Source organism: Heloderma suspectum, chromosome 1 (genome assembly GCF_057233095.1).
Source record: "Heloderma suspectum isolate Gila_16-S chromosome 1, 16-S_ref, whole genome shotgun sequence".
Lineage (NCBI taxonomy): Eukaryota > Metazoa > Chordata > Lepidosauria > Squamata > Helodermatidae > Heloderma > Heloderma suspectum.
The window spans coordinates 265,089,536-265,100,132 of record NC_139458.1 but is presented as its reverse complement, the minus strand read 5'-3'; positions in this window follow the sequence as shown (position 1 = coordinate 265,100,132).

Below are 10,597 nucleotides of genomic sequence, written 5' to 3'. Positions count from 1 at the left end.
ACTCTAAAATATATCATGAATGTGTTGTCTGAAGCATGGCGGATTTGCTTTGGTAGAGTAAATCTGTTTTATTTTGTTTGTTATTTGGATTTTAATTCTGAGTGGGCTATGCTGGTTATACAAAGAGGCAAATAAGCAGTCTAATCTAGCTATGATCTGTAGACTGTATGTTCATTGGTTGGCAAGATGTGTGCAAATATTTGCAATTTATTTGGCTTTGTGTCAAAGCTTGGAGAGCACCATGCCATCCTCCATTGTAGCTACTGTGGTTCAAGAAGAGATGTACACAGCAATATCTACGATATCCTACATAAGGCAGCGGATTCAGAAAAAGTAAACTGGGAGATGATCCTGCCTGTGGTTGCATATGGACATAACCTCCTCATGCAGACCTTCCATTGAATGCATGGAGGTCTACAATTGGCAGAAACGGCGAGCATGTTGATGTTGTGGGTTGCACCAAATGACACAGCCCATGTTCAATGAAGGTTTGCAGGGCATTTCTGAATGGGGCAATTGGCAGGAATGGTGACGATTCTAGAGCAGGGACAAACAGCACATTTGAATATTTCAGTTTTGATTTGGTGCTGGAGCTGTAGGTGAGCTGTGTGTGTGTGTGTGTGTGTGTGCACGCCGCTGCTTTCCTACGCGTTAAATAGGATGTGTGTGCAACTTAGAGTTAAACTTTATTGGGTTGGATCCAGATTTAGTCATACTTCGAGTAGACCCATTGACATCAACGGGACTTAAATTAACTGTGACTAACTTAAGCCCCATTGATTTCAATAAGTCTACTCTAAGCATGAGTAAATCTGGATCCCACCCACAGTCAACAGCCTCACATGATGAATTTGACATTTAAGTGGGGAAGCATTCAAACAACCCGCACTTGCAGTCGAAAGGGGTACAGTCCAATGAAAGATCTATCACGTGAGACTGCTGATTGTTTTGGTTAGCCCTTACCTCTGCCATCTTCAACTGAAACATTCTATGCCTGGCTCAGCATTCCTATATTAGCAGCAGTCCAAAGGATTCTGGGTGATTTTAATACATTACTGAAAAGAGTTACTTGCTCAACTAGGTTTGTGTTATATATTTATGACATATTGATTGTCAGCAGCTCTTACATTATATTCAAAGCTTATTTGCTTGATTTTAGTGTCACTTTTTTCTGTGCCTTTATTAAATTTATTCAGAAAGCTATTAACCTCTAGAATGGAAATAAAGTTAGCGGGACTATATGATGTGTAGCGATAATGGATAAACAATTATATGTAAATGAATTCACATAGCAAAAGGTCCTGGAGTGGGAATGATGTAACCTCTGGAATAAATTTACTGCAATAATCTTTTTAATAGCAAAACACATTTTAAGTCCTGGTTGGCCTTTCACCATGTTAGAGGGAATGCAGGAGAACTACCAAGTGAGGCAAAAACACATAAACCATGTTGATATTTAGATTTTGTTACACCAAAGACTGGTTACATGAAAATAGCAAGGAACTTTGAAGAGGTTGATTATATAAATACATTGATTGATGATTGGATTCAGAATAATTTTCTCTCCCTGGATGGGTGTGGGTGTGGGTGGGAAAAGTGGCAGTATTGACCCTGTTCATTCAATCAAAATGGTAATACAACAGAAAGCATGGTTGCCTGCAAACTCAACAAATGTAGAGCACCAGGAGAGAATCTAAATTATGCCTAGTCTGTGTCTTATGTGTATTTAGAATAAAATCGACTTATGGACACAGACTTCCAATCAGCACGTTTTTTTTTAAAAAATGGCCCCTGCAGTGGGGGCAGATGGGCCGGGTAAGTTCCGGGAGGGGCTCAAGTGTGGACTGGGGACTAGCGAGTGGGGGCAGGGGCTGGGCAGGCACCCAGGGAACCCAGATGGTGCTTGTCCATCCATACATAGGATAGGTGGAAGACTCTGTACTCAGAGCCCTCTATCTATTGGGAGTGCAACCCATAGGATTGCACCCTAAAAGGTGTGGGGAGGAAGCGGGGGGAACTACTTCATCATCTATCTCAGGAAGCACCCCTATCCCCAAAACAATTCTCTGTGCTTTGCCCTCATCCAACCCCACCCCAACCCCCAAATCACGAGAAAGTGAAAATTCACCTATTCAGGCCCAGAACTTCAAGTTCGTGATTCTGAATTATGGTTGCCACCTCTTTTTTCTGACAGGCTCCTCATCATAAACAGCTACATGGCAGGCAGGTAAGACATGGCTCTCACTGTGCTAGGAATAGCTGTGCCTACTGAATGTGGCTGGTGGAGATGGGGGACAATTTTGTTTGGTTTGTTGTTTGATAAGAACTGAGCATCTTAATCCAATTTTCCTGAAATGTGGCCAGAGTTTACTGTGCCTGATTTAGATTCCATATAACACATTTTATATTTTTATTTGATAGAGAATACAGTTTTCCAACTTTAGCATCATGGAATGCATCATCATCATCATCACCCTGCCTTAACTTATGTAGGGGTGCACGAAAGTCACTTACCTGGTCTCGCAGCTTGCTTGGCGTAGGGGGGAGGCGCTTCGCTGCTCCCCCCGAAGTTCAGGCGGGGGGGGAGGCTTCGCGCCTCGCCCGGCTGAAATTCAGGCCGGGGAGGAGGCGCCTCGCCTTGCCCGGCCGCGAAATAAAAAGTTAAAAAAAAACCCGCCCCCGTGATAGGCTACGTGATGATTTACGTAGCCTATCACGGCTAGATCTGCAAAGTCAGCTGTGATAGGCTACGTTAATCATCACGTAGCCTATCACGGGTGACTTTAAAAAAAAAAAGCGCGTACACAAATGGCGGCCCCCATAGGGAGCCGCCATTCGCGTTCCTTATTTGGTTGCTGTAGTCTACGTAAATCTTTACGTAGACTACGGCGAAAATAAGGGCAACACAAATAGCGTTGCCCTTATTTTCACTGTAGTCTACATAATCTTTATGTAGACTACAGCAACCAAATAAGGAGCGTGAATGGCGGCTCCCTATGGGGGCCGCCATTAGCCGTACGCGATTTTTTTTTTTAAGTCACCCGTGATAGGCTACGTTATGATTTACGTAGCCTATCATGGCTGACTTTGCAAATCTAGCCGTGATAGGCTACGTTAATCGTCACGTAGCCTATCATGGGGGCATTTGTTTTTTTTTACTTTTCTTGGAATGGCGGCAGCAGCAGCTGGTCGAAAGACCGGCTGCCGCCCCTGACAAAGACCTGCCGAACCGCCGCCGGGACCCACCGCCGGGAGGGACATTCAGGAAAGGTAAGTCCCATCCCGGGGGGGGTGGGGGGTGGAGAATTTCTCCCCGAAACTACTTTGGGGGGCCGAATACATTGGCACTCTGCCCCCCGAAGTTTCGGGGAGAAATTCTCCCCCATCCCTAAACTTATGCAGCCACCATTGTGGCTGTATAATGATGTGTTCTTCTGATTAAAAGAAGAAGAAGAAGCCAAGTTTTAATCAATTTAGCCTACTGGCAAAAAGACAGTCAGTTGTCAGTGTGATACCTTTAAAAGTACTACATTAAGGGTTAAATGAGGTGTGGGGGTAAAAACTGTTCTGGGCATTAGAAGCTTTTTGCTCCATTGCTACTTGGCGGAGAGGCAATATGAACTTCTGAAGTAGCTGAATCCGAAACAGACAGTTCATCTAATGAGAACAGAGATACATGATGACGCAGACAGAGTAAGAAGTTAAGATAAAATAGAGATTTCCAATGACAAAATGTTTCACATCAAGTTATCTTGTAATATATTCATTCTGAATAGAAAGAGAGTTGACCCCATAGCTATGGCAATATGGGTGTAATCTCTGTGTTGGAAAGCCCCTTTGAGTTCTGGGGCACTTAATCATGCTAAATTTGACATTTAATAATGACAGTCACATTCCATTATAAGAAACCACTGAGAAACTGATACTGATATCCCCATATTATACTTTAGTATTACACTTCAGATTGAGATTGTCCAGAGGTTGACAAATACATGGAGCAGAACAAAGGTGTGCCCAAGATTTGTAAGTGTCAGGCCTTTACCAAAAAAAAAAAGAAAGAAAAAAGGTCAAAGATGCTGTGGTGCATGTTTGTAATGAACAACACTATGATATAGCAGGGCTGGCCAGAAACATTCTGCTGTCTGACGGAAAGGACCAGATGGTGCCCTCTCCATGTACAGAAGCTGACCAGACTGGCAGTTTAATCTTACTCATACTGCAATGGGGTAGCATCTTTCAACGCACCTGAGGACAGAAGGCTAGCTTAGGTGGTCCACTGCAGGCCATGTAGCACACACATCTCCATCCTGCAATATCTTGTCACTGCTCTCCCCACTGCCCCACCACATCTGTTGCCTGAGGCAGGCACCTAATGGTAAAATTGGCTCTCCTATAATGTCAAGACCTTTGGCCAGAGCCATGAAAATTAAAGGACGTACGCAGAGAGTCTGTTCTGTAGAGACGTGTGAAGCCCTCCTGAGAAATATCCTGTCTTCTTGACTTTTGGGGTGGTCCCTCTGTTACTTGAACCTGCCATGCAAAGATCATCTTCTCTTTGGATGGGGCTCCCCACAGTCTAAAAAGCAGCCCATCAAGTTGTCATTGTCTCATTACGAAGTGAAACCTATTGAATATTTGACCATAATTCCTTTGACTCCTCGAAGTTCCTATTGTGATTTCTCTTACCAGAAATATCAGCTCACATGTAAGCCCTGTTTGGGCATGCAAATCCACCACACAATAAGAATCGCATGAGGGATTGCTGGGATGAGTTCATTAGCTCCAGGAAGGAGCAAGCTAGCTCCCTCCCGTCCATTATATCTCCTCATTTTTGGCCCCGTTGGCCTCCACATGTTCGAAGGTGAATCAAGGTAAAGCACTGGGAAGCCTGCCCTGCTTGTGTAGAGCAGAAGCCTGGAAATCTAAATTGTGTAGAAACCTGGCAATCTAATGGCCAAAAGAAACATTTTCCTAATCATCCACAGTGGAGCTATGTGTGATTGTTTTCCATACTCTCCTGCAAGTGCATGGAGCCCTGATTCCGATCAGTACTATGGTGCTTTGGGAGAGCTTTAAGCTTCCCTCCTCACCCATTTCCCGCCAAATTTCCCACCCTGTGGTGTGTGTGTGAGTGTATGTGTGTGTGTGTGTGTGTGTGTGTGTGTGTGTGTTCAGTGGAGGCTGGTGACTCCAATTTTGATGGGGTTGTGAATCCATTCTAGATTTCACTCAGAACCAGTAAGAACTCTAAAGGAGCTATCCAGAGTTCTAAATCCAATTACCAAAATACGTTCAGCACCTTGAATAGCTCCTTTGGAGTTCTGGCTGGTTCTGACTGAAACCTGCAATGGATTTATGGCTCCACCAAAATTGGAGCCACCAACCTCCACTGGGGGTGTTAGAAAAAGAAGAAAAGTCTCCATTGGAATCATTTGAGGCTTTTCTTCTTTTTACCACCCTGTGGGAGGGGGGAAGGACTAAAACTTCAGGATGAAAATGCAGCGGTGGGGGGTGGGGAAGGCGCTTAAACCCTACTCTCCTGAAGTGCCATGGTTCTGATCCACCAAGTGTGATTAGAAGAATGTTTAGTTTGGCCCTAAATTGTGCAAGAAGCCAACATGAGTACACGGCAGTGTCCCCATTGAAGATATTCACCCTGCAGTGGGGCTCACAACTGAAGGGGCAGAGCTTGCATGCGTGTCCCCTCTTCCCCACAAAATTCTAATTGAGTGGGGGATTTGAACACCCAAATAGGGCTTTTGCTTTCAGGCAAACTGTGGTGACAGTGCTACTGATCTCCAACCATAGAGGTTTGATGTGTATAGTCAGTTTGGATATGGCCTCCCCAAGCTATATACTTTCTATTTTTTTAGAGAGAAGAAAGATACTATGAATTAATTAATGCAAAAAAGAAAAAAGAACCACCGACACATTTTCATCTGCACTATATCAATTTTTAAAACTTCACATCCTAAAATGACGTTCATTTTCCTACCACAGGCTGAACAGATGGTGCTTTAGGAATTTGTGAATTTGTTCACAATGTCCAGTCAGACCTCCATAAACACATTTTTTTTGGAGAAGAGGATAGTGTTTGACAAATTATATTTGTGAATGTAAGCATGTAAAGACAGGTTTTCAGGTTTAGATTAGTGATAGTTCCTGGAAAAGCAGCTGTTTAATGGCAACATATCAGACTAAGAGGCAGAAATCATACCTATTGCTCTTATTCTGAGAACAAAGATGTAGGAACTCAGTAGATTTTTTTTTAAAGAACTCCAGAGTAGAATACAGAAAGAGAGCGAGAGAGAGACACACAGACACACAATGCTTAAGAAACAGATGCATCAACAAGTATAAATCATATAGAGGGAGGTTGGTTGGTGTAAAGTGGCATAACAGCAAAGGCTGCAAAGCAACAAGAAGGCTCTGGGCAATTTGTAGGCATTGCACCACTCATACCTCTGTTTTTTCTCCTAAGGAACTTTAATCTCCAGGCATTCCAAACTGCCACTTCTGATAGTTAACAGCACAGCTACTGATGAGAGTGGAAGCCAAAACGTTTAGCTGAAATTATTGTTTTGATACTCTGTTGTTAGTCTTTCTATCTTTCACACACACACACACACACACACACACAGTGAAAACAGCAAAACGTCTCCATCTTTCCCATCGGGAGAAGCAAAAGGGGGTAGGTTGTGAATGTGGCATAAGTGCACTGGGGAGGCATTGGACTTGCAGGATCCAAACTCCTCCCAGTCCCCAGACATGCCCCCAATGATGTGTGTGTGGGGGGGATTTACGCCAGCTCTGGAGCCTGCATGGATAATTTCCCTCCCATTGCTTGTTAAAAAAGAAAATAAAAAGTAAAGGTGTCCCCAACCAGTCGTATCCAACTGTAGGGTGTGGTGCTCATCTCCATTTCTAAGCCAAAGAGCCAGCGTTGTCCGAAGACGCTTCTGTGGTCATGTGGCTGGCATGACTGAACACCGAGGTGCACGGAACGCTGTTACCTTTCCTGCCAAAGTGGTACCTATTTATCTACTTGCAATTTCTTGCTTTCGAACTGCTAGGTTGGCAGGAGCTGGGACTGAAGACGGGAACTCACTCCGTCACGCGGCACTCGGGTCTCGAACTGCTGTCCTGCCAACCTTCCGGTCTGCAGTTCGGTGTCTTAACCACTAAGCCACCGTGGCACCGCAAAAAAAAGAAAGAAAAAAGAAAGAAAGAAAGAAAATAGTTCATAGTTAAAAAAAGAAAATGGAAACCCAATGATGATGGACTGAAAAACAAACAAATGCCTCTCTTCCACCTTGCTTGGCTTGCACTGGCAGGGCTTTGGATATCTCAGAGGCTCCAACTTTGGATGTCTCCACAGCAGAAGATAGGGTTGACCTGCCAACAAAATACTGACAGACTGTGTTTAATTGAGCTTGATTCTTAGTTGCATATCTTCCTTTTCTTTCTTTTTTAAAATATCACATGCTACTAGGGATGGCGGAGAATTTCTCCTCAAAACTTTGGAGGGCCGAGCGCCAACGTGTTTGGCCCCCCGAACAAGTTTCGGGGAAAAATTCTCTGCACCCCCCCGCACCCCGCACCCCCCCCGGGACGGGACTTACCTTTGCCGAATGTCCCTCCCGGCGGCGGGTCTGGCCGGTGGTTCGGCGAGTGTTCGTCTGGGGCGGGAGCGGCAGCCGGTCTTTCGACCGGCTGCCGCCCCTGCCATTCCAATAAAAGAAAAAAAAAATGCCCCCGTGATAGGCTACGTGACGATTAACGTAGCCTATCACGGCTAGATCTGCAAAGTCAGCCGTGATAGGCTACGTTAATCGTCACGTAGCCTATCACGGGTGACTTTAAAAAAAAAAAAGCATGTATGGATAATGGCGGCCCCCATAGGGAGCCGCCATTCACGTTCCTTATTTGGTCGCTGTAGTCTACGTAAAGATTTACGTAGACTACGGCGAAAATAAGGGCAACGCTATTTGCGAGGCGAGGCGCCTCCCCCCCGGCCTGAATTTCGGCCGGGCGAGGCGGGAAGCCTCCCCCCCCGGCCTGAACTTCATGGGGGGAGCAGCGAAGTGCCTCCCCCCCACCGCGAACAAGCTTCGAGGACAGGTAAGTGACTTTCGTCCACCCCTACATGCTACCTTACATTAGTCAGTACATGTTTGTAAGGACATCCTCTAACTCTACTTGTCCAGCAAGAAGAGTTATCAGAATAGTTTGCTGGGATCAGCATGCATGCTCCAACCATTAGCCATCTCTTTCTCATGAGCAGGAGATGGCTAGCGGCCAGATACCAGCCAAGGCCCCATCCTGCCTGGTTGGCTGTCAAGCAAGCTTCCTGGACAGCTGACTGGGCAGGAGGAGGCCTCAGCATGGCACACGCTCCAGCTGCTATCCATCTCCTGCTCACGAGCAGGAGATACCTAGTGGCTGGTGTGTGGGCTGATGCCCTGTCCTGCCTGGTCGGCTGTCAAGGAAGCTTCCTGGACAGCTGACTGGGCAGGAGGAGGAGGTGGTCATGCTAATGAGAGTGGTTGGGGTGTGCACGGTGACAAGTCCAGGCTGTTCCCGGCCACTCGCTGAGCTCCAAGGTGCTCAGCCGGGTCTGTCAGTTCCCTGGAGTTCAGCAAGCGGGGGCCGGGTGCAGGGGCTTTTGCCAGCCTCCCAGACTAAGTTGGGCACTCATGACATGACAGAGGCTGGACAGCCATCTGTTGGGGATGCTGTAACTTGGATTCCTGCATTAAGCAGGGGGCTGGACTCGATGGTCTTGTAGGCCCCTTCCAACCCTACTATTCTATGATTCTATGATACCCCTATTCTCAAACTCCTGTGTAGGGATGTACGAAATGACTTACCTGTTTCATTTCATGACATCAGTGGTGGGGGGGAGGTGCTCCGTCCCTCCCCCCAAAATCCTCGCCAGCCAGCTACGCTTTGCGGCGACTCTGCGGAGCCGCCGGCCGGGGCCACCCAGTGACATCCGGCAGCTGCTGGGCTGCGCAGGGACGCAAATGGCGGCCACCGTAGCTGCCGCCATTTGCATTCCCTTTTTTTGCCATGATAGGCTACGTAAATATTTACGTAGCCTATCACGGCCTCTGCAGGGATGCAAATGGCATCCCTGCATTAGCCGTGATAGGCTATGTAAGTATTTACGTAGCCTATCACGGGAAAAATCGTAAAGCGAATGGCGGCTGCAGATGCAGCCACCATTCACAAAGCAGTGCGAACGGCACCAGGTAGCTGCTCTGTTTCGCGTGCCTTTCGTGGGGTGGTGGGGCGGGGGGGCTTCGTTCCGCAACGGATTTCGGGGAGCCGAATGCACTGGCATTCAGCCTCACTGAGATCCATGGTGGAATTCTCCATCATCCCTATTCCTGTGAGCCTCCCAGACCCCTCTGTTTCACCACTGACCCACCCACGATGAGCGCTCTGCTCTCTACATTCTTCCCACCCATGAGCCACCTACTCCTGCTCTTGCTCCAGTGGCAGTTAACTGGAGGGAGAGAAGACATGGTGTGGGGGAATAGGCGTGGATGAATCTGTCAGTTTTGCTTTCTCTTGCATTTGACATTTTTAAATCTTAAGTTCTTTTGGTCTCAAATATGAAGAAATCTGCAAAGTTCTGATAAATTCTGATCAGAAATGAAACAAAATGAAATCCTCATTCATCTGCAACTGCCAAATTCAATAGGTACAAGGAGAGAAACATGTTTTGCCTGTCTGCCATATAGTTGTTGAAACACGGGTGGGCAACATGTGGCCCCTGGATCTCATGTGGCCCCACTTTGCCCCACTGCAGCCCCCACTGCCCCCCCAATGTAGTCATTTTGACCCTTTTTTTACCCTTTTAGTGCTTATCTTTGGCCCTGTAGCCACTCCGGACACCATTTTAAATATTTTAAATTTAAATATTTTTTTGGCTCTGTGAGTGGGGGGATCAGGGCAGGGGAAAAATGGCCCCTGAACCTTCCAAAGTTGCCCACCCCTGTGCTGAAGATAAGGAGCATGTCAGAAAAAAAGAGGTGGCAACCTTAGCTCAGTATCACAAACATGGTTGAATACCTAGGGGTTCAAACCCTGGCTTTTAAGAGATATACACTCACAGCCCTGGGCCTTGATGGATGAATCTGTCTTGTTTGGTTTCTCCCAAATTCATTTTTTTTTTTAAAAAAATCCCCAGTTCTTTCTGTCCTGTTCACAAATATATTTGCAAAGTTTGGTAAGTTCTTAACACAAACAGTCTGAAATGATATTCTCACCCATTCCTAAAAGGGAAGGATTGTAGTTCTTCTATGGCCTGGATTAAACCTTGAGCCAGAACAGATCTATGGGGTCGAAATTCTCACCTTTGAATTGTGGGCAAGCATTACAAGTTGCTAAGGAACATGAACTTCTCCACTCCAGAGAAAATGGGCATGTGCAAGGCACCAGGGAGAGAAGGAGGGAGGCTTTTGCTCAAAAAAGAAATCTGAGCCAGAAGAACTGTCAGGACCATGTGGCCCAGCCCAGGTGGGAATCTGGCAGACTGTTAGGAGCTGAGCTGGGCAGATTTGTATGCTGGACCAAGTAAAATAAAAAT